The following is a 25,614-nucleotide window of genomic DNA, read 5'->3' on the forward strand; positions in this document are numbered from 1 at the left end:
ATTGTTTCCAAACAGGAAAAGGTAATAAAGTATAAGTAAAAATAAAGGGGAACAACCGTACTTCAATGAAACAACTATGAAAGGCAACATGATTATTATTTCTTTAATGAACAAAACGAATCTTAAACATATTTGTTTCTTTGTTGCAAAAAATTCGCTGGCGATACACAGCAAACCTGTTTGGAAGAAAAATGAGTATATCGTAAATTGCTTTGTTACTCAAAATATAAAACTACCATTCAGACAGTAAGACATGAAATAAAATTTATCCAGGTCTCTTTTCGGGTCCAAACGTGGTGACTGATTTACACAAACCTTGCTTCCAAACAGGAAAAGATAATAAAGTATAAGCAAAAATAAAGGGGAACAACCGTACTTATATGAAACAACTATGAAAGGCAACAGGATTGCGTCTAAATATCTTTCGTTAATCATAGTTTTTCTGGCATTTCCTGTTAAACTTGCTTCTTGGAAATGGCATTTTAGTCGAAAATTCGCGTTACTCAGTTCTTCCATCGTTGTTTCGTATAGCATAGTAGCATGTACGAAAAATGTTTTGTAAATGTATTGCGCTCTCAGGAAACCTAAATATTCCTTGTAAGCAACGAAAGTGTTGTAAGTGCTAGCCTAAATGTTCATGTAGGTGACACAAATGTTACCGGCCCATGTCAAATGCTGTACAGGTATGTAAAATCTCTTGCCAGCAAGGAAACAGGTGAAAAACATGCATTGTTTTATGTGCGAAACATGCGATGTATATGCATTGTCCTAGTACCATTCAGGCATGTCGTAAGCAACATATACGCTGTAAGTGCACGTAACAAGCATTGTGTATATAGATTATATGCACATGGCATATAACTAAAGTAGATAAAATAACTGTATTCAAGCATATAAAAGTAGAAAAAATCAGAATTAATTAGCACTGTTGCATAGGATGTACATCCTGGGTAACATATACTTGAAGAAAAATAATAGACGAAGAATAAGTATTTAAGAAATGACCTTACGAAAAGTAACAATACTGACTTTCACTCATTTATAGGCGTGCAAGGAGGAAAGGAAAATGTTCAACAGATTTTGTACATTACAGACTAGCAAGTACATGAAGTACAAGTAAGAACTAATTTACATGCGTGTTCCAAAACTTTGTATATATTTTCTTTTCTCCTTGCACACTTGTAAACTAGGTTTCGACCTCAAAAGCTAGTTCCATTACTCTTCGTAATGTCATTTGTTGCATAATTATTCCTTATTCAGTATTATATGTTACCCTGCATGTACACATGTCCAAAATGATTGTCGCATATCTATAACTGTCTTCTTGGAAGAATATAATTTGATAATGATTTTGCAGGGTACTTTTAATACTGATACTATGTGTATAATCGGGAAATGTATATTTGTGGTAAATTACATGGGAAAAGAATTATACATACGAAAATTAGAATGAGTAAAACAAAATATTGCTAAATGGACAAAGAAGTTTCATTTTCGTTTTATTGTTCTTATTTACTGCTCTTTTGACATTAAATTTGCCACATACGTGTCTCTGCTGATTATACACATACTAACATTATAAGAAATACCGCGCGAATTCGTTATAAAATTATATTTCTACAAAAACATATTTATAGACATGCGACAATAATTTTGGACATGGGTGTACATCACATGCAGTACTTGTGCAAATTAATTCTCAGAAATCTATTTTTCTACTTTTACATGCATGGCTATCATTTTATCTGCTTTAGTTAACACAACGTGCATGTAATCTATATACACAATGCTTGTTAAGTGCACTTCCGGTGCATGTGTTGATAGCATGCCTGTATAATGCCGAGACAATGCATGTACATAACATGTTTCGTACATGTAACAACGCATGTACTTCACCTGTTTCCTTGCTGGCAACAGGTTTTATATACTTGTACAATACATGGGGCATGCACCTGTAACATGTATGTTACATACCTTAACATTCTATTTCCATGCAATGAAGCATCTAAGCAACAGGCCTGTTTCGCGCATGTATAATACATGTACAGCACATGTTTCTTACATGTTTTACATCTGCTACATGCAAGCAGCAGAGGCTTTCCAAACCTGTAACATGTATGTGGCATGTACCTGTCACATGTACAATTTTTATAAATTCTCCACCTGTAACATGCATTTCACATGTATGATTTTTCCATGTTCTCCACCTGTTACATGCAAGCAGCAGATGTTTTCCATACCCGCAACATGCATTTCACATGTATGGTTTTTCCATGTTCTCCACCTGTTACATGCAAGCAGCAGATGTTTTCCATACCCGCAACATGCATGTCACATGTATGGTTTTTACATGTATACATACATTACATGCATGTTTCGTAAGTACTTTTCACATGTACCAGGCAAAAGCTATTTATCATACACGCGTATAACTTGTGTTCAGCATGCATGTTACAGACATTATACATGACATGTACATCACATGTTCTATACTGGTACAGCGGCTGTACTTGCACGTCTTCTTCGCTGACAGGCACTTTACATACGTTTTTATGGTAGATCTACTAGGGTATCTACCATACAAACACCTGTGCAGTAATACCTGTTCATGCCCTGTACATGTTTGCTCAACATGCATGTGTAGGGCGTTCAAACTGGGGTCATTTTCAGGCACCTGCACATGTGCCTGTCCCACAGGTGGATAAAGGGCCTGTGTTACATGCGCCTGTACATGTGCCTGTTTTTTTCATATGGGTATCTTTACCCAGATAATCACTCACGTACGAAAACAGAAATTTCAGCAATAAACTCCATAGTTGTTGATTCATTACGGTACCTGACAAATTTGTATCTGCATTTTTTCATGAATGAACATTTTTCAGCTTTTATTCTTATGGGATAAAATATTTTCAACCTGATCCTGATCTAATAAATAAAGCATTTTGTCATTACTGCACTTTGTCATGCAAGGCGGCACGATATATATATAACAGACTAATCACTCAAAAGAATAATGCAAATAACTTTCTCTTTTAAAAATATTTCCAAATTTATATCACATTAAAGAATCCACAATCACCGGTCCCCTCCAAACGTCTTTTAGTGGAGCGCTCCTATGTTTTGTTTAGGAACAAGTGTTTGTTCTTTTCTCAGACCTTGTGATGTTTTTCTTGTTCCAACGCGTCAATTTTCTTCATATCACGGAAACGGAAAAGTTCCAGAACTATTGGTTCATATTAATAAGAGAGTTCGTAGAATATGACGGTTATAATTATCCTTACATAACAGCGGAATTTATGGTTTGTAAATATAAATTATAGTACTAACGTTTATTCAAGTTTCTCTGACCCAAATTTGATTACTGTTGTCCCTTCTCGACTCCTCTACTTTGATATCTTGTTGGTAATGTTGTGCCTTATCTACCCTATCAAGGTATTTATTTGACTGCATTCATCTAAAATTAATTACTTTTTACCTCTTCTTCCTCATGTTTTGGTTTCGATATCAAGGTGATTGCTAAGATTTCAATATTAATGCTCACTCGCGGCGAGAATATAAAAATCTTCCTTCATCTATTTCAATTGTGAACAATGGTTTGTTTTGCATGTCATTACTAGTTTGTAATAAAAATTAATTATCATTCTGGTAAAGAGACAATGCGTCATTAATATATCGGAAGGAACGTGTATATTCAACTGATGAACTGATTTGCCGAGAGGACATGATTCACAATGGTTCATAAAGATATGGTTAGTAGGGGGAACAAGGGCTCCCCCTAGCAATACTACAAGTTCATCAACACACACGTTACTTGAGGTATATTGATGACATTGTTTCTTCACCAGAATATGATGACATTGTTTCTTCCCCACTCGTTTATCCAAGCTCTGACTTAAGACCGAGCAACGACGTGTGCTTACTCTATATCCAAGTTCTGAATTAAACCCAGCAACGACAGGTGCTTGCTTACAGCTAGTAGGAAATAAAATACAAAATGCAAAATCATGACACAAAGGTTTCCAAAGTTCATTATATGTTCACGAAGAAGCCAAATATAAATCTGGATAAAGGAAACTTTAATACACAGTGGCAGAATATTATATCAGGATACAAACGTAACTATGGCATTTCCAAAACACAAGCTCTAACCTCATGTCAGCACAATCTTCATCATCATAAGCCAATTAACTTTTTTCATTTATGGTTTCTAGCGGAAAGAAATTTAAAGTACATAAACAGCAAACATAATTCAAAATTGGAAGTTTATATATATATATATATATATATAATGAGAACGAACACTCGTTTCACGCGAAGTCTCACAGGATATAATAGGAAACTGATTTTGTTTTGAAGGTGAGTGATATATCCTGTTACTGTTCATATTTATTACCAAACTCTCTTTTTCCTCAATCGATTTTTTTTGGGGGGGGGGGGGGCGATAACACAAAAAATAAAAAGTCACTACTACACACAGTAATTTATGTAACTCTTATAAGTTGAAAATAAGAAAGTCTATTCCTGCAATCAAATTAGAATCTTTATATTCCATGAAAATATTCGAAATATGCAAGTTTTATATATAAGCCGAATCATTGTTGTTATGATTAAAAATCAGAGTATATTAATATTAATTACAAGGTTTAAACGAACGAACCTAAGAACAAAACAACAAATATAATTGCTCTCCAGAGTCAATACCAATACTTTTATTATTGGTACATCCCCTCGTATTACTGCAACACTGACATTATTCTTAAACCTCCACTTTAAAATAAAGTAGGAACATACAAAGCCTCTTGAGATTAAAAGAAAAGAAAAAAAAAAAAAAAACATTGCATTCCGATATAACATATTTTAAAATACAATGTTACGAAACTTATATTCTAGTTATGACGCTTGTATTACAACCATTCAGCTGATTTGTTTTCTTTTGACTTTAAACACTTTTCTGCGACTTTCTCAGCGTTTACAAGTATTCAACGTTATTCAAATTCCACCAAAGTGCAGAATGGTATACTAAAATCTCGTCACTTATTATTACAGTATTTGTTCATATTACCTTGCTACTCCCACATGCTACTAAATACTAGTTCTGGCTAGGACTGAAATAGTCATCGATATCAGTAAGGCTTTCCCCAAAACTTCCACCCATCACATACCTATTCCAATAAATAAACAAATAAATACATAAATAAATACAACGAGATCATAGAACATAAGGAAATATTGCTTTCCTGTTTTTAGGGTAATCTTCAAATTTATTCTTGTACCACTTATGAGACAGCAGACCAGTCTGAATCTGAAAGAGTGAAAACAAAACCAAGTTTAGCACCGTAAAAATAAAGATGAAATAGCTGAGAGCAACAACACAACTCGAAAAACATCATTGAAATCTGAAGGCAGCAACGAACACTACAAAACTTTATTTAAGATATGAAAATATTTAGTAATTGTCGATTACACTACATTGCATTAATAGAATCTATGCAATTACGATAAAAGCGTATTTAACGCATTCTTCTTCTTTCTTTACTTATCAATGTGGCATATCTTCGAGCGAATATATGAGTGAAGATCGAATGATCTTCAAGAATAATGAAAAGGGAAAAAATAGAAAGATTTTACGATTATGCCGTGTAAGCTACAATACACAATATTATTAAAAATATGTACATCATTTTCACGAAGAAAGACCTAGGCTTACGTACCTATTTTCTTCCTTATCATCTACAAAGTTAAAGCAAAAACCTTATGCACTGCTACTATTCGAATTAGTATCGCGTTTCGTAAGAGTAAATTTCTGGTACCGTCTTAATTTAACAATATAAAATGGTTCGATTTAGGCATGGTTTTCGTAAATAATAATAATAATAATAATAATAATAATAATAATAATAATAATAATAATAATAATAATAATAATAAATAAATAAATAAATAAATAAATAAATAACTACGAGATCCCGTGGCTCAGTGGTAGATAGTTCACCTCTGGTACGCGAGGTTCTTAGTTCGATCCCAGTTCGCGCTAAGTGGGCTCTGTGGTGGACAAACACCGTGTGTGTCGACTTTCTCGTAGTTCTCCCATTTCTTTCCACTTTTTCAATCCACCATTTCATTCACTCTCATCAGTTTATTGTCAGATGTCAGTATAATAGTTTATTGTCAGATGTTGATATTTTTGACTGAAAATCATTTTAAAAACAAGTTAAAGTCTCTGTAAATATGGTTCATGTTTTATGTATATAAATATATTTTTTTATTTGTAAATTTTTTCTTTCTTTTTTGTTATTTCTTATATACGTTGTTACATTGTTTCATAAAATGGACATTGATCTGTATCTGAAACATCTGTAAATAAATAAATCATCACCGTCTCCTATAGCTTACACGACAAAACCGTGGGACATAAAACTGAAAGATTTCATAATTACGTGGTGCACACCAGAAGTACATATCGTTTCGCCAATCTGAATTAACTACAGGTTTTACAAAGCTTAACTGTACAAAATTTCAAGCTTCTAACTATGTTTGTTTTTAATATATTCATCTGTGAATAAAATACTTTTTTTGATATTGACCTGAAATGACGGGTTTCACCACAGAGGTACTAATAAGAGTATGTCTACATGTTGTAAAAAAGAAACGTATAAATATTCACCGCCAGTTGAAGAATATCTATGAGGACACTAAACTTGCTAACTGCACTGTGCTAGAATTTACTGGGAGGGAATCAACTAAAGATCTGTCAAGGTCCAGGAGTCCCATTTCTACAACCACCTCGAAAAGCACGCTCATGTTGAGGCCCAGGTCATGGAGAGCAGAAGGCTAACCGTTGAAGATATCTGTAACAGCACAAGATTCTCTCATTGCATTGTGGAAAGAATTTTGACGGACCACTTGTTAAAATTAAGAAGGTCGTTTCATGTTATGTCTTTCGACAACTGGGTGAAGAAAAGATGGTCTATCGGATAAGAAGAAGGCTTTTCACAGGTTAAGAACATCGAAGTTATCCCTTATCCATTCTGCTCCAAGAACTATTCTCCAGTGAAATCTATATGTTTTGAACACTGAATGATTCGCTGCAAAGTAGAAGTGCTCTCGGAAGTGACACTTTTCAGTACCTAAAACACACCTACAAAAAGACTTTCCAGAAGTTTTAGATAGCGAGACACAAAGATTGCACTAGCGTGTAGAAGGGGATTGTGTTAAAAATTAACAGAAATATGTGACTCGAAAATTGAAATTGTAAGAGTTACGGGAAAACAGCACGTACTTTCTTTATCTTACGTTATAGCTTGTCTCATTCCTAAAAAAGAATCACCTTCTGGAAAATCCATATGCTTTTGTAAACATGTATTAGATTGCAAGATATTTTATGTATTTTTCGGACTTCAAAATCGCTAAAATGTTATTGATGGGTGCTATTAAATTATTATTTGGTACAAGTTTCAAGTACCGAGAAAATAAAAGTAAAACCTGCCTAGATAAAGTAATTTCCCTCTACAGCCACGAACAATGACTATCTATCTGATAAAGCCTTAAGGAAAGTGTCAACAGCAAGAAACTTCCCTGCCATTAATGAATTCGTTCTGTGCCAAAAATTATCATAATGCCGAAAAAATATTAACCAACAGAATACATTTACATTTACAGAATATGTATATTTAAAAAAAAGATTTTACACAGCAGATTTTATTTGCTGTCTCTACATATTTTATGCGGTATATTGACAAGTACTATCACATAATAGTTCTCCAATAACCGAAATCGACTATCTGAAAGCAAATCGACAGGTAAGTTTCCGAACTTCAGATAGTAACGATCCACGGATATGGTCTCTTACCGATTAGAAAATACTATGAATAGCTGAAGTGCAGATCACTACATAAGCAACAGTAATTTTTCGTGGTGAAGCGTGGTTTCAAATAATACTTCTTTGTTTACTTTAATGATGTGCAACAACAAATACACCATATTCATTTTGACTAGGTTAAATGAGTCACTTAAACGGGATGTAGATTTGTACTAATTTAATGATTATTTCTTGGCATAAAATGAAACTGTCCATTCATTGTGATTCTGACAGTCAATCAAAATGCGTACTTTCGCTTTCTGAATGATGAAATTTTTCGATTTGGGGTCAATATCAAATGAAATCGACCAATGATGATTGCTGACAAAATTTAGTTTTTGATTAATTTTTTGCCTAAGTTTGTACCATATTTTGGAAGTTGAAAACGAGTATTCATTTATTTTTTTAGCCGAGCAGGTTTTGTCGTAGCGGCCATTTTGTGTAGGCGCCTGATAGTATTTTCAACTTTACAGAGGATTCCGTTAAACGCTGTAACTTTTTAGGTTTTAAAGATAATGAGTTCAATCCAAAACCATATGAAAGATAATGAAATGGATAACATTCTGTGTTCTGTGCACATTGAAACGTACTTTAGAACGTCGGGGAAAAAAGCTCTGAACATTGATGGTGGAAACCTAAAAATGTCCGTTTTGGAATGTACATTTTGGAACGAAATAAATGAGACTTATCTTCAATTTTTTGTCTTACATACAGACTAGATAATAAATAACGTCCCAACCAAGTTTCAGATCTGAGAACCATATACTCCGAGGCTTAAAGATGACATCTGTCGCGTATCTAAGAATGGAACGGTCTGTCAACATGAAGAACATTCAGCAATATTGTTCCACCTCGATTAACTCGTAAGACCTTCGATTTACATTGTTTAAATTCTTTTCCACTGATGTTAGAGATGCTAATTGTAAATAATTTATTGTATCCATATTCTTGGAACAACATTGTTCTGTGATTAGTCCAGGATCTGAGGGGGGGGGGGGTGTGAGCATGCATGGAAAGCCTAACACAGTTTGATTTCTCATTATTTTTATATACATTATAGTGATTGTGAAAACCGATGTCGTTGCACCCCAGCGTGGTCGACAACTTTGGGGAGGGGGAAAAAGGGGTGGAGCGCAGAAAATCTTAACCTTCTGGTTGGCGGTCCTAGTAGCCCTCCTAACTGTCACAGTGACATGAACAATACCTCGTTGGAAAGCTTATAGAACACAAATCCCGACGAGGTAACTTTTGTGCCCCTCGTGCCCAACATGCAAAAGAAGAAGAAGGAGAAAATTAAAAATTTGGAAGAAAAACAAATTTTTGTAAAAGGATGGGTCATGATAAGGGCCGATTTCTGCCTATCAATGGAGTTTTATGAAAATTGATACCTGTTATCTACACGATATTCCACGTCAAAGGTCGTTTAGATTATGCTGAGATCATTTCCGGTTGTCCCTGTAGTAGAGCGTTCGGAAGTTACCCCTAACTCCAACCTTTGAAAAGCCGACGTAGGTGCGTGAGAAACGGATTTTCGTGGAAAGCGCCAACATGATGGCAAAATTCTTAATAATGTTTTGTTCTGCTGATAAAGGCACATAAAATAACCAAATAGCAAGACGCTTAGTACATTTGGTCGTAAATGTTTCACAGGAAGTCCCAAAGAATATCGGGTCGGGTTTCGGAAATATGACGCCATCAAAATGGCCGACACCAGAATTTGTGGTGTTTTGTGGGAATGGTTATTACTTCCCGCAAAATAGTGATGAAACCGCCGTTTTTGTTTCAGATTGAAGATAATTAATTACCAAATATACGGAATGAAACGTGCTGTCTGCATTTGTTAATTTCTTTCGAGATAAAAAAAAAAAAAAACTAGTTTTTGAGTACCTGGTTTTAAGTGTAAATACAAATAACTCAGTAATCATAAAATATTTCAAAATATATCTTCAAATAAAGGTTGTAGAACATTATAAAGCCTTTCCAACGGTACCTGTACCTGTATTTTTTTGTAACTAAAACCAACTAAAAGAGAGAGGTCCAACTGCACAATTATGGGACCAGTATTTAGATATGGTGTTAATCCTCAAAGAGTTTATTAGGGCAGAGGGAATGGGTGACTGGAAGACATATTTGTCTGTAGTGAAGAGGATGATTTCGTATTTCCACTCCGCAGGACATTTTTTGTACGGAAAGTGCCAACTTGTATGTACAAGACATGGTAAAGTTGGAGAACATAATGGATGGATACATCTATAGAAAATTTACTGCAGACTTTTTCACTATTAAACGAACAGACAAATTTTTAGTGGAACTCCAACAGATATGGTAATAGAACAGTCACTCATGAAGTCTTCAAAGATACGAGAAGGCTTTGTGCATGGAAGAAGTACAAAAGATAATGTTTTAACTAAGTTTGTTGTTGGTTTGTTAAGTGCGAGCAACATTTCTGAAGGACTAGAAAACTTTTGTGGGATTTCGTTTGCAAGTGAAGAACAGAATGTAGATGCACGAGAATCTCGAATCAAACGGGACCAAGATGTTAGAAAAGTATCAAAATGGTTCAGTGTCCACAACCCTTTCCCAAATGTACAAGTGATCATGTCTATAGCAACAGGGGTTACAGGTAATGTGGAGAAGATAAACTGCTACGATGTACTGAACATTGGAGCAACCATGATGGAAAGAAAAGTTGGTGACAATTTTCATGACATAAAATATTCTCGTACTGATAGGGCTCTTTCTCTTCAAACATTGAACAGTCACCTTACGGTACATGATGTTACTGTGCCTGTCGATCTACTGCTGTTGTTTCATCGATTCAGCGTAATCAAAAGATCAGATGATGCATGTTTAAATTTCGAACTGGCTCCTTACCCAATGGCTCTTTTTGATTCAACTGGAATGAGAAAAAAGAATAAATCATCCTTATTCAACATCTTCAACCCGACCAATGTTCATCCTGATCTCAGAAACGCAAACTACATCGTTGATGGAGGGTTCCTTCTTCATTGAATGGTGTGGCGTCAAAACGATTCTTTCATGGATATTTGTGATAAATATGTGGCATCTGTGGAAAAACACTTCGGTCAAAACACTGTCATCGTATTTGATGGATATGGTAATCCTCAGAGAAATGTAAAAGGTATGGAGCAACTTCGACGGTACTCGAAAGCAGCATCAACAACAATTATATTTTATGGAAACATGGTTGCGACTACGAGCCAAGAAAACCTTCTCGCCAATGCAAACAACAAAAGTAGGTTGATTAATTTGCTCACTGATAAATTCAAGGCTGCCAATATTGATGTCAAACAAGCAGAGAATGATGCTGATGTCCTCATTGTAGAAACCGCACTCACGATATCAAAAATTAATTCTAATTCTACAGTTATTGTTGGTGAGGATATTGATTTGTTAGTAATCATGACAGTTCGAACTTACTCCGCCGAATTTAGAATTCTTTTTTTCTTGAAACCAGGAAAAGGAAAGACAGAGGCGAAGATTTACCCATCAAGGAGTTTAGAAGGTGTATGCAAAAATCACATTTTATTTCTACATGCTTTTTCAGGCTGTGATGGAACATCTACCGTTTTTCAGAAGGGGAAATCAGCTTGTTTGAAATTATTACAAAAACGTCAAGATTTAAAACATGTGGTAGAAATTTTTAATCGAGGTAATGTTTCCCATGCAGAAATAACTGAAAATGGCATACAGTTTTTTTTTTTTTTTGGGGGGGGGGGGGGCTATACGGTGCATCTGCAAATGACATTTCACTAAATGATTACCGTTATCATTATTTCACCAAATCAGTGAAGAGAAATACGTCTGTCGATTTAAAAGCCCTACCACCGACTTCAGCTGCAGCACATTTGTTTCGAGTTTATGACCACGTACAAACATGGCTCGGAAACCAACTAAATCCTGAGGAGTGGGGTTGGGTTATGAAAGACAATTTGCTAGTACCAATTCGATCAACGCAGCCATCTGCTCCGCCGCCCCTGTTAAAAATGATTTTCTGTTCATGGTTTAAAGGATGCGGCAATGTGTATGGATGTCGAAAGCTAGGTCTGTTCTGCTCTCTTGCTTGTGCAAATTGTCACGGACAATCCTGTTTGAATGTCACTCCAACGGAAGGAATCTCTGAATGTGAAATATTCATGAACGCCAAAGAAATAGAGGTAACAAACCAGGTCGACCTGCTATAATTACAATTATTATTTATCAATCAGCAAAGGAACTCAATAAGTAAACAATTTCAGGTAAGTTGAATAGTTTACATTTCTTATTCATTATTACTTTGAATTTTACATTTCTCATTCTACAAACGATAAGAATCTATCGCCCAACAGTGTAAATTCTCATTTTTGTCTGGGGTGTGTGTGACTTGTGGATTCTAATGCGATATTGAATCTTATATCCAATTTTTTTCAAAATAAAAAAAGTAGGCTTATATTGTCTTTACAAGAGTCGGTCTATTAAATAAAAGAACATACCTTCCTTACATTTCAAAAAAAAAAAAAAAAAAAAAAAAAAAAAAAAAAAAAAGTGCAGGTATAGTTACCGTTGGAAAGGCTTTATAATGTTCTACAATCATTGTTTGAAGATATATTTTGAAATATTTTATGATTACAGAGTTATTTGCATTTATACTTAAAATCAGGTACTCAAAAACTAGTTTTTTTTTGTTATTGTATCTCGAAAGAAATTAACGATACAAACCGCACGTTTCATTCCGTACATTTGGTAATTAATTATCTTCAATCTAAAACAAAAACGATGGTTTTACCACTATTCTGCGGAAAGTTATAACCATTCCCACAAAACACTAGAAATTCTGGTGTCGGCTATTTTGATGACGTCATATTTCCGAAACCCGACCCGATATTCTTTGGGACTTCCTGTGAAACATTTACGAGCGAATGTGCTAAGCATTTCCGGTAATTTTTTTTTTTTTTTTTTTATTCGGAATATTTAGGTTAACATGGAAATAAATTGAATTTGATTGTATTTTAAATTGCGTTTTCCTCCCCTACTTCCACCCCCCGAAAAAAGGGGAAGCGTACAGCAGAAAATCGGGGAGTTTTGATATGTCATTTAGAATGAGCTAATGATCGTTTTTGTGAAGAAAAACCTTGGCTTCTAATTTTTCCGAAGAAAAATTCTAAAGTTCCTGAACTAACAGTTGAGCAATGTATCTCAGAACATGTTGTCGGAAAGAGCTGGAGGTGCACGATAAACAACCAATGCCATTAACTACTGATGGGATTGACAAGAAGTGAATGTATCTACTTTGATCACAAGAATTTCGCTTTTTCTTAATTTTTAAATAGACAAGCTCTATTTGGTGAAGTTGTGTATCAGTCATGTCATGTTGATGTAGAAAGTTTAGCACATCTATAACAGAATTCGATATTCTTGCTAAAGTGAAAGCATATTGTTTGGTTCCTACTTTGCTCGTCGAGTCACAGCTTGTAAAACATGAAGAGCTGGTAAACTTTCGGAGAATTTTATCCAAGTGCTTCTGAAGCTATATGACACCCAAGAGCTCTTTTCCTTTCTCCAACACCAGTGACTAACTACAAACTATGGCAACCGACGTCTTTCAAATCATGCCAGTATGATATGACTAACATGATCATATCCGTGTCTGGGCTTCGAATTCGTAGGTTTGCACTTCCTTTGTTTCCAACTGAATCAAACGCATGAAGAATAAAAATTATTGTGTCTGCTTCATTCTGGTTAGTTTTCAGGTTTTCATACGTTTTTGTTAACTAATCTTCATGTTTTAGGTAACAGTCGTTTTAGTTTTCAAAACTACCAGACACAGAAAACTGGTTACCTGCAGGAATGGTTAATTTGTTAATTATATACTCTGAAATGTACTTGACGAAAGTTCCTTTTGTTTTCAGGCAAAGTTATGTAATGGGACCAATGTTTTGGAATCTTAGTCAGATCACTATGGATTTTTATGAGTAAAGGAGGCTTTTCCGTACTTCTAAAATCGTTTCCACCATTTTTAAGTGATGTACTGAAATTACTGTATCGGTCATACACAAGATCCACTCGTGTTGTTGCACTGTTGTGGAGAAATTTTTCAAATTCCCTTAGTTGGTGCTCGGCAAAGTCTTTGAAAGTCTCAACTTGATAAAACATTGTTTGGGATACTATGAACCAGAGCATTTCCATCTAAAACTTGTACTTGGTTCTCTAGAGAATTTAATTCTTGCAAGGCTTTATTACAAGAAGTCTCTTTTTTGATGACATTCATCAAGTCAAACTTCACACTTTTCTTGAGATGGCCATTCGGATGTGCCAAGTTAGCGGATAGTCCAATAGCTCATGACTTAACAAATCCTGGATATGAAGATTCCTTTGATTTACTATTGGACTATCTTATATCCTTGACTATGTGTAGAGTGCGCGCACCGTCACGCAAAAAACGGAAATAACTGGGTGGATGGCTGGAAAAGTGTCCGCACATCAACGGAGAAGGGAACCAGTTCTGGAAAGAAAGTGACTGTGACAACAAGACTGAACATTTCTAGAGCGGCTTATTCGGGACAAGTGCATCACGTTCACGGAACTAGAGGTGGCTACAGGACTTGCCAGAATCGCTCTGCACTGCATAGTGCACGAACACCTTAAGATAGGTAAGGTGTCTGCCAGGTGGGTTACCAAATCTCTGAATGCAACACAAAGACAACAGTGCAAGGACGTGAGCAGTGATCGTGTGCAACGTTACAGCCAGGATCCAGAAGACTTCATGTCCAAACTCGTGACTGGCGATGAGAGTTGGCTGCACTGCCATAAGCCAAATTAAAGTCCAATCAATGTAGTAAAAGCATAAAGGCAGCCACAGCCTTCCGTAGACAAACGCATGGCCACAGTCCTTTGGGACAAGGATGGAATCATCCTCATTGACTGGCTGGAAACCGAGACAACAATTCACAGGGAGTCATACGTAACGTTGGTTCGGAGTTTGCGCCGTTCAATTCATAGGAAACGGCCAGGAAAATGGGCGAAAGGTGTGCTCCTGCAACACAACAACGATCGTCCCCACACGACTCGGGCAACCACGACTGAAATTAATGAGCAGGGATTCCAAGTGCTGCCATACCCACCCTATTCTCCTTTCCCATCAGCAATTAATGACAGGTTGTTTACCGTGCACCTCCAACTCTTCCCGACAACATGTACTGAGACGCAATGCTCAACTGTACTATTGGAGTAGCTCCACAATTCCGTTTCCAGAGCATTTAGATTTAACCAAGTTTGTTTGTTTTTCTTAGATGACAATAAAACCATACGTCTACTTCTGATGACAGTCTGTCGTATCAGATACCTTAATTCCACCTTACACATGGAAAATCTGCAAAACACTGTCTTGCAGGTGTTTTGTAAATAAGTCGTCTTGCTGCAGTTATTGTGCTTCCATGGACAATTATTATAAAAATCCTGTGACAAAATATTACTGCGAAGAATCCGATAGTGACTAAGTAAATTATTCCCAATTGCAATGAAATGAAAATGAAATCTTTGAGTTTTACGTCCCACGGTTAGGCCGGTTAGGCTAAAGGAGACGGTGATGATAAGTAATGAATGAAATGGTGGAATGAATAAAGTGGGAGGAAACGGGAGAACCCCGAGAAAACCCACGCACACGATGTTCCAATTGCAATGATTAGGAAGAACAAACCATTAGTATTAGATTTATTTTTTAATTGGTATGCAAATTTTAACAAAACAGTTACGATACGTTAGACCTCAAGTGATTCATGTTTAGTTAAAGAAGTGGAAATTTTGAGTGTTATTAAACAACACAACACGTGAAGATGTGGGCTTTATTTGTCAATCAAAATTGGCTGGGGTAGCATCAGGAAAACAAATGTTCAACAAATGAAGGTAAGTGCAAATAAATTTTGGTAGTGCTAATATTATATTTCTATTTCAGTTACATTTGAAGGGTAAGGGGAAAAAACAAGGAATATCCATGTATGTCCTTTTTCGGGTGCTTTGACCTATCTGTTGCTGACTCTTAGTACTATTTGACTGTATATGCCATGCAGGCAAAGATGTTTATATGTGCATGTAAACAGGGGCAAAAAATTTAACTAACCCTATTCTTTTTACGCGGTTTTCAATATTAAAACGCCGTTATCTCGAAAATATTGTTTTCTGACATTCCTTCTTTTTTCCCCTTACCCTTCATTTATTAACAACATGATAATGGTTTTACAACTAAAGATGCATTTCAAAAAAATATTATTCATAACACCAAACTCAAATTGTCTTTAAACTTATTCCAAAGGAGCTACAAGCATAAAAATTGGTATCAATATAAATAAATGAATATACTAACTAGTGACACCCTATATTTTGTCATTGGACTTACGAGGGATAAATGGAGGTATTGAATTTGCCCATTTCTACAGTGTATATTTTCTTACATATTTAAACTTTAAGGAACGCTGCCAACATTGTTATTTGTCGTACGCAGGAAAAAAAAAAAAGACTCGCATGTACGCCAGACATTGGGAACAGGTATATGAAAACAATGAAGGGCGTAGGTGCAATAGCAAGGGAGATTTAAAAAAAAAAAGAATTAAAAAAATCGGAAGCTCGTACCACTCTCCACTCCCCTTGTAAATTTGTCGTCTACCTTTACGTTGGCAGCCCTAGCGACGCCCCTTTTTGTCACAGGGACATAAACTATACCTCGTTGGAAAGCTTATAGGAAACAAATTCCAACTAGGTAACTTTTGTACCCCCATGCCCAACCCGTGGAAGAAGAACAAGAAGACAATAAAAAAAATAACTTTGTGGGACTGGCAACATTGTTGTTTGTCGTACTTACGGGAGGCACAAAAGTTTCCTCTCTGAAATCTGTGTCCCATGAGCCTTCCAACGAGGTATAGTTCATGTCCCTGTGACAATTAGGGGCGTCGCTTGGGCTGCCAATGTGACGACAGTCCATCGAAAAATATGTACAGGGTGACCTTCGAAGGTACGAAGTTCCGAATTTTTATCTCTCTTGCTATTGTGTCTACGCCCTTTAGTTTTTTATATGATTGTTGCTAATGTATGGCATACATGTGAGATTATTTTTTCCTGTGTACGACAAACAACAGTGTTGCCAGCGTCCCACAAATTTTACAAAAATTTGTTCTTCTTCCAAATTTTTAATTTTCTTCTTCTTCTTTTATGTGTTGGGCACGAGAGGCACAAAAGTTACCTCGTCGGAAGTTGTGTTCTATAAGCTTTCCAACGAGGTATTGCTCATATCCCTGTGACAATTAGGAGGGCTACTAGGACCGCCAACGTGAAGGTCTACGATTTTCTGCGCCCCGCCCCTTTCTCCCCTCCCTAAAAGTTGTCGACCACGCTAGGGGGCGACGACATCGTTTTTTTTTTTTTTTCCTTTTCTTCACGATTACTATAGTGTCTATAACAATAATGAGAAATCAAACTGTTAGGCTTTCCATGCATGCTCAGATCCCGACCTAGATAGACAAATGTAAGAAAATATCATTGTAATGAAAATCTGCAGAACTAATGTACTAAATAGTTTGTATTCAAACGATATCTCAAAACTTAACATTGCATGCCTAAATAAAAATTGACATTAGATACTTCCACAATCTCGTGGGAACTGTATCAGGCACCATGTACGTAATTCTCCAGGTACCAGACGTTCTACCAAGTATGACCTTTGTTTAGTTCGACACGACCTATATACTCTATTCTATTATTTCAATGCATAAAGCCATTTACTTAACAACTTACCTGATTCGCCGCTACCCATATCATTATGATCCAATATGTATGATTGTTTCTCAGGACAAGCGCAAAAGCAATATATATAAGAACTTCAGCAAAATAATGAGGGGAAGACACTAGTTCAAACCAGTCGCCTTTAGGTATTGAGTACTTTGTATTAACTTCTTTACCTGAGTAAAAAAAGAAAATACAATAAAACTTTAAAATCATTTAACTAAAAGGGAATCAAAAAAGAACTTTGATTGTTCTTAAAATAGAATTACTTGCAAAGAACTTATATTAGGTAAGGAATACCTGCAATATATATTTAGCCTTAAATTATCTGTAACTCATTTTATGATGACTTGTAACGAGAGCCGGTGAGAATACAGGGAACTCCTCCTCTGCTTCGGCACAACAGGAAGCTGTATCACTGTACCATGAAGGGATGCACGAGAGCCTTCTCCACGAAAACTGGCCTCGGTGTGCACGTTAGACGTGCGCACCCGGCAGAATCGAAATTGATTATTTGCGAGACGCTCGAAATGGCCCCAGTGGAAGCTCGTTCTCAGGTGAAGGAGGCCTCCCTCTAGATAGTTAAGCCTGATTACTCGGGACTTTCTGCGATTCCGAAAGAACCTATTGAGAGTTCCCAGCTGGGTCCTGATACCGCACCTAAACGTTCCTCAGTCTCCCAAGAGGCTAAGAAAGTAAATGGTGATGATAGTATCTACATCTGGTTGTTCTTTCTCTTCTCTTCTTCGACACCTCCGACCCGTTCGTCGGGGGTTTTCTTGACTGGAGGAAATTAGTTAAGGGGAAGTTGAGAGGGTTTCTTCCAGCAGATTACCAGTCGCAGCAGTCCAATGTAGAAAAGTATCAGAAGTTATGCCGGTATTCCGATGAAGAAGTTATGCCTAGACTTACTCATATCTTAAAGCCATGGTTGCCAGATCTCATCAAACTTTGGCTGCGGTGGACATTCTTATGACCAACTTCTACCCAGGAGGAAGCAATGAAGGCAGAAATTCACGCAGGTCCAGAAGCTCTTTCAACGCGTAGACAATTTGCCATAAAAGAGGTGTTAGGTAGCTCCCGAAGACCTTTCAAGGCGTCCTACACCAGACGCTATGAGGATACTTTTTTTTTTTATTTATTTATTTATTTATTTTTTTTTATTTAGCAGTCTATTCGGTAAGGAGTTGGTTTCCTATCCCAAGGAGCCAATTCCTTCCGAAGGCACCCTTCTGAGTTATTAATGGGCTTAGCTAACGATCGGAGAAGTTACCGGGAATCGACTTAGTTGTGGTACCGGCCCTGGACCGCACGGTTTGAGCGTGAATGATCTGTTAAAAATTCCGGTCCAACTCAACTGAAGCTGTATAATCCGTTCCTCCTGTGTGGCTTTCTGCATAAACATCCTCAGATTGTCGCGAACGATCTTCATTCCGAAGACAAAGCGACTCTTGGTGCCGTCAGACTATATGATAACCAAGCAGTTTCATAACATAATAGCTGCCCAGCTAGTTAAGGCCCCATCATTCGATAATCGGCAATGGGCATTCTTGCCTCTCGATGGTATCTTGGAGAACGTCTAGGTCCTGAAAGCAGTGATCTCTACTGCGAACCGCGTTTAAGGCAATGCCACTTTGCCACACTGGACGCCTCCAAGGCTTTTGACTCAGTGTCAAAGCATGCCATCTTTGCCAGCATCGTCCGCATTGAGGCCCCATTTTCTTTTGTGGATTATACGCTGATGCGTTGTACACCGGCTCTCTGAGACTATCTTGGAGATCGGCAAAGCCTCTGAAACTGTTATGGTTAATCGACATGTTCGACAAGGTGACACCTTCTCCACTACTTTTCAATCTATTGGTCACCAGTGTGCTGTGTGCTTCACCGTCTGAGGTCGTTCTTGACCTCAGCGCATCTGTGAGGGTCAGCTTCCTAGCCTTCGCACATAGCTTGGTATGTATACCATTTACTGCAACAGGAGTGCAGCTGCTGCTCGACATTGCAATGGAGCTACGGAATAGCGATCTTGTGCTCAATCTAAAGAAAAGCTCTGCACTCTCATTACTGCCAGACGGAAAGAGAAAGAAGATTAAGATCATGACGGAACCGTGATTTCACGTGATATCCGACCCTCTTCCCCAGACCCGTATTATTTCACACGCGTTATTTGAAAGTGGTTTGCAGCTAGGGGCCAGACGAATAGGGCCTCTTTGGTGCTTCATCTTGAACGCCTTAGGAAATCACCACTGAAACCGGAGCAGGGGCTCTTGGTGTTGGTTCAATTCCTGTTGGCGAAGCTTTATCAAGCACTGGTGCTGGACCGGACTATAACAGGTCAATTTGAAGCACTTGATCAACACGTGCGTGCTGGTGCCCCGCTGGATTTATCTGCCTTATGGTGTTTCCAAGGCTTTCTTCCACGCATCGGTATGAGAAGGTTGACTTGGCATCCTCTCCTTGAGGGTGACCATTCCTGTGCTGAAGTTGAGACGCTTTAGTAAGCTCCAGAACTCACCGCTTGAGGCTTTCCATGCTGCCTTTTCCTCGCCGTCCATCCAGCAGGAATTTGAGTGGCATCTAGCCGAGCAGAGGCTATCGGCCAGGACGTGAGGGATACTCGCACGATTAAAAAGCAGACGGCTCTTAAGCTGCATAGTTCCACCAACGGTCACGGGCTTTGCGAATGTTTCAGAGCAAAAACCTCCTCTGCACCTCTTTCCTCTTTGGGAGGTGCATTGCGTCTTTCCGGTGCGGACTAGATAGACTTTTCATACGAAAGTCAACTGTTTGCCTAGTAGGATTCGAAGTTCTCGTGGGTCTCGGAGATATGGGATGTTCACTAACTGCTGGGCCAGCTGTGGAGTCAATGCAACAGATGCCCTTAACATCCAGAATTGTGGGAAGACCCGTGGAGTTCCGATCAGACGCCACAATGCCATCTGTGATGTGCTGTGCGAGAATCTTAAGTAGCAGGGATGATGGTCTGTGGTTCACAAGCCCCGCATTCAGAGCTCGGAGGGACTCAGCAAGCCTGAAATAGTTTACACTCCGCAGCAAGCGACAGTTATCGACGTGCCCGTCATCTCCAGAGCCATTAACCTGGATGCTGCTCAATATCTAAAGTGACTCAAATACTCCCACAACCCTTAAGTTCGGGAGTACGTAAAAGACCTTTCAGGAGATTGGCCACAGCAGACTACTTGTACTGTCACGTGGAGGAGATTTGCTCGGCTCGCACTTCAAGTGAGCTGGCCGTTCTCGTTCGTTCCGCGACTCTCGACCGCATTACGATTTTGGCGCTACCTGAATTGTTAAGATATTCCAAAGTTTCATGGCTATGGCATCGCCCACAAGACAATCGATTCAACGTAGCGGGTAGGATAAGAGGTCGTCACTTCGACAACCGCCTGAACTCTTTGAGTGGTAACCATAGATCTCTACCATGTCTTCTTTAGACACCACAATGCAACTCATTTTATGAAGACTTGTAACGACCGAGGTTTACTTAGGAGTTGATTACATAATAGCACGTTCGAATTCAATATCACGAATAGCATACCGGTTGTATAATTATCAGCAAAAGACAACAGTAATTTCATACAGAAAATACAAATACATACGCTATTTTTCATAGTCTATTGTCTCCCTCACGTACTCACATACAACACTTGTCGTTTGTCCATCATCAAAATCATTCTCCATCAAACAGACAAATCCTCACAGTTAGTGCTCTAAGCATTATACGATTAACTACGCAACTTCCTATTTAGTTTATTACTATATAATTAAATTTCCGCCTTCTCTTCAAATGCACCTTTCTTAATTTGCTTTCCTTTTCTAGTCCAGTCCATTCTTTTTCCGAACCTCCTCCACCTTTCAACTGAAAACATGTCAAGAACTATTTGGGAACTCATTCTTTGCCATTATGTAATTATTTTAATCCGTGAAATAATGTTTAATATATGCACAATATAACGATTTCCCGACAACGCGATTTTTTATTGCATTTTTCTTCTTTTTATTTTTTTCCCCCGTCTCATAATGACAATTTGTAGTACAGACCGAAACCTTATTTCTGCTATCAGCTATTTGTGCTTTTATTCGTATTCTTCAAACTAAACAATTATATATATATAATTTAAATTTTCAAATGCTCATATTCCAATCATATACTTGTTCCGGAATGTCTCCTTATATTCTCTGTAACTTGTTTCTAATATTTGATATAAAGTAAGTGATGATGTAGTGTGCCTATGAAATAAAGGAGATTACCTTCATCTGCATTTTGCTAAATATTTTCTTTCTCAATGTATAATATTTGAGCAGAAATGAAAGTTTTCAAAATTAAATAAAGAAGCACATTCAATAGTAATAAACCATCTAATAGCAAAGTTGCGATTCAACTTTTGGAAGCATTCACTGATAGACATTTCAAATATTTTGTAAGAAACATGTCTTGTATTTTATTTCACACACAACAAGTCAACTTAAAAATTTAGATTAATTCGGATTTCAGAAATTGTACAATATAATTAGCGTTTAATAAAAAATTGAAGTTGGCATTAAAAAAATCTAATAGCATTATAATGATCCGCAAGGAAAATTGATTTATTTTGAATATATGACTATGTATACTTTTCATAAACACTTCTTTTCACGTTCCAAATCTCATGTCCATTTTACTTTGCTTAGGTCGTGCGAAGATATCAGTCCTGGTCCGAGGTTTCTGTGAGTGTTTCTGAACAAACAGCTTTTTACATAATGAAATTGTTAGTCTACCCCCAAACTGGAGAACCACTCCTTGTCGTCTGTCCACGACTGCTTATTCGCAGCTAACCTCTATATCTAAAAGCCTTTTCCTGAGAACGCGCCATTCTTGGTGACAAAAACCCACTTCTGTGTACAAATTTCCAAGTGCGACCTATAAGGAGTAAGTGCCCTTCCACTGTAATTTTCTTCTACTGAATGCAAATATAATGATTTCTGTTTAATACACTGAGTTACGAGGTTACATTCAGAAAATAGAGAAAGTTAGGGGGGAAAAAATCATGAAATAATTTGGAATGCTGGATCACTGGTACACACAACCAAACTGCACAACCTAAAGAGAGTGACCAGCCTTGAGTTTCAAAAATTACTAATTTTAAAGACACAATTTGGTACTTACTGTGCGATATATATTATAGCATTTGAAACTAAGCAGCATTATAAAAGGGAATTTTAGAGTTCACAAGATACGGAAAATATTATCAAGACACAGAACAGCTTTACTATTTCGAAGAAAGAAAAAAAATTAAATATCTTGACTGATATTTATGGTTATAGATCATTTCGAAACCAAAATTCTTAGCAACGGAAATACAAATTCCTTAGATACTTTCGGGATGCTGATGACTATTTGATCGTCTACAAAGATAAGAACACTTTCCTGGACCTGGTCAAAGAATTCAACAGCATTCACGGTAGCATAAAATTCACCACAGAAGAAGAGTCAGAAAACGACATTATTTTTTTGGGACATAGACATTTAGTGGAAGGACAACAAATTCTGCACTTCGGCTTACAGGAAATTAAATGGAAGGACAACAAATTCTGCACTTCGGCTTACAGGAAATTAAAAAAAAAAAAAAAGGACTCAAATTTCTTTCCTCACAAAGAATCCGCACTTTCGGACCTCATCAAAGCGACTATTTGGAAAACTCTTAAAGACCTTCAGGTATTCCAAAGAAAAAAAGCAGAATTTAACATCAGGTAGAATAGCTTTTACACACACGCTAGAAAAATGGAAAAATTCAGAACGGAAATATTATAAGAACTAAACAATAACTGGAAAGTTGACAAAAAATGGATTTCCTTAGCCCTTTGGCCAGGTATTTCTGAAAAGTTGGAGAAAACAGGCAACACCATTGGAATTAACTTCTCGGTAAAATTAAGTACCGCTTTTAAAAGTTTCTCATAAACATACACAAACTATTTCAAAGATAAATTAGGTTCTCCAGGGATCTACAATATTTTGTGCGAATGTAATAAATTCTATATTGGTGCAACAAACAGGGACATTTCAACCAGGATTAAAGATCATATCAGGGACGCTAGAGAAGACCTCCTTCTTACTTCCAGCCTCTCGAAACATCTGCAGTCTATAGGACACAATATCGAACGCACCACAGTTTATATCTATGTTCCAATAATACACAAAGAAATATTTTCTTTAAGCAGGACCAAGAACCTAAACTTGATTTAGAGAGGAACAACCTAGATCACAGATGGAACTATATAATCATCACAAGGGAAACAAAACTCATGTAAAATATTTACTTATATTACATTATTTATATTTTTGTTACACATCGTTTCAAATTTACACAACTTCACCGTTAAGAAGAATAGAATTCTTAACAAGAAAATCAAATAAAGGGAGTTCATAAAGTCCTGCAGGAAAGTAAAACTCTATAACTTGGAAACCGTTACGTTTAAGTGTATAAATTTTTGCGTTGGAAGAAGGGAAGTTCAAAGTTTTGTTCTGGCCACAATGCTCGATGACGTTTGCACTGGTAATCACGTGACTTAAGATGGCGTCTATTAAATAAAAGCACAATGTGTTTTGTGGTTTGCGGACTTAAAATCTTGCGTTTCAGTGCGAAGAAAGTTCCAAACAACGTATGGGAAAACACCCCCAGCAGAAACAAGTATCAAGAGGTGGTACGAGAAGTTCAAAGAAACGGAAAGTGTGTCAGATTTACCGCGCAGTGGAAGGCCAGGAACGAGTGACGATGTGATTCACACGTTGCAGGACAGTGTAGCCAGGAGTCCAATGAAGTCGCTTAAAGGTAGGTCATTGGATTTGGGAATACCAAAGTCAACGTTACACAAGATCGTACGCAAGAATTTGAAGGTCCGGCCCTATAAGTTAAAATTTGTGCACAAGCTGATGGAGGAAGATTGTGACATGAGAATGGAATTCTGTGAGTCAATTCTTACCCGCTTACAAGAAGATGGTGACCTTCTGTCTCGATTTCAGTTTTCAGATGAAGCCATATTTCATGTGTCGGGAATAGTGAACAGGCACAACTGCCGAATTTGGAGGGTGGAAAATCCACGTAAATTCGAGGAGCACAAACGGGGTAGTCCCAAAGTCAATGTGTGGTGTGCTGTTTCAATGGACTACATTATCGGACCTTTTTTCTTCGAGGAAGAGACGGTAAATGATAACATGCTACAGACATTCCTTTTGCCATAACTTACTAGGTTAGGCATCCTTAATGAGGTCCACATGCAACAGAAAGGGCACCGCCGCACTATGCCCTTCGACAGTTTCTTAACGAAGAATTTAAGGAGAGATGGATTGGCCTAAGAGGACCCACACCTTGGCCTGCAAGATCATCAGATTTGTCTCCTTGTGATTACTGGCTGTGGGGATGCGTGAAGACCAAGGTGTATTCGCAGAAGCCAGCTAATCTGCACGATCTCAAGAACAAAATAACTGATGTGATTTTGAACATTCCAAACGAGCACCGCCAACATGCAATTTTTGGTTTCCCAAAAAGACTGCAAGAGTGTTTGGACGTGAATTGGAGGTTTGGCGATGAACCTTAACTAGCTGAAACAAAACTTTGAACCTTTCTGTAAGTACACCAAAACGTATTTGTTAATACATTAAGTAGTTTCCAAGTTATAGAGTTTTACTTTCCTGCAGGACTTTAAGGACTCCCTGTAGTTGGATTTGGCTACATTAATCCACCTCCAGTAGAATTTTCAGTTGACTAACATCATTGATTGAATAAAATACAGTCAAAGTAAGTGCTCAATCACATAAGTCATACATTTCACGAAGTTTGTGGAGTGTTAAATACACCAGCAAAATTACTGTTTAAAGCAGTCAAATAGTAAATTGAGGGACAACCACACTAGATCAATAAATTAAAAGACATACGTGGAATTCTACATAAATATTAATATTAACGATTTTTTTTCCTCTTTTCCCA

The 25,614-nt window shown here is 37.2% G+C and overlaps 1 long non-coding RNA gene across 1 annotated transcript; it reads right to left on the minus strand.

Moving 5' to 3' along the window:
* Window positions 1-77: 77 nt before the first annotated feature.
* LOC145677739 (uncharacterized) lies at window positions 78-17,802 on the minus strand. The gene is made up of 2 exons (XR_014129974.1): window positions 17,642-17,802; window positions 78-5,302 (listed from the first exon to the last, which is right to left on the minus strand). It is a non-coding gene; the product is annotated as an uncharacterized LOC145677739 (long non-coding RNA).
* Window positions 17,803-25,614: the final 7,812 nt, after the last annotated feature.

The sequence above is a fragment of the Thermobia domestica genome, unplaced genomic scaffold, assembly GCF_964235325.1.
Source record: "Thermobia domestica unplaced genomic scaffold, izTheDome1.hap1.1 HAP1_SCAFFOLD_1288, whole genome shotgun sequence".
Classification (NCBI taxonomy): domain Eukaryota; kingdom Metazoa; phylum Arthropoda; class Insecta; order Zygentoma; family Lepismatidae; genus Thermobia; species Thermobia domestica.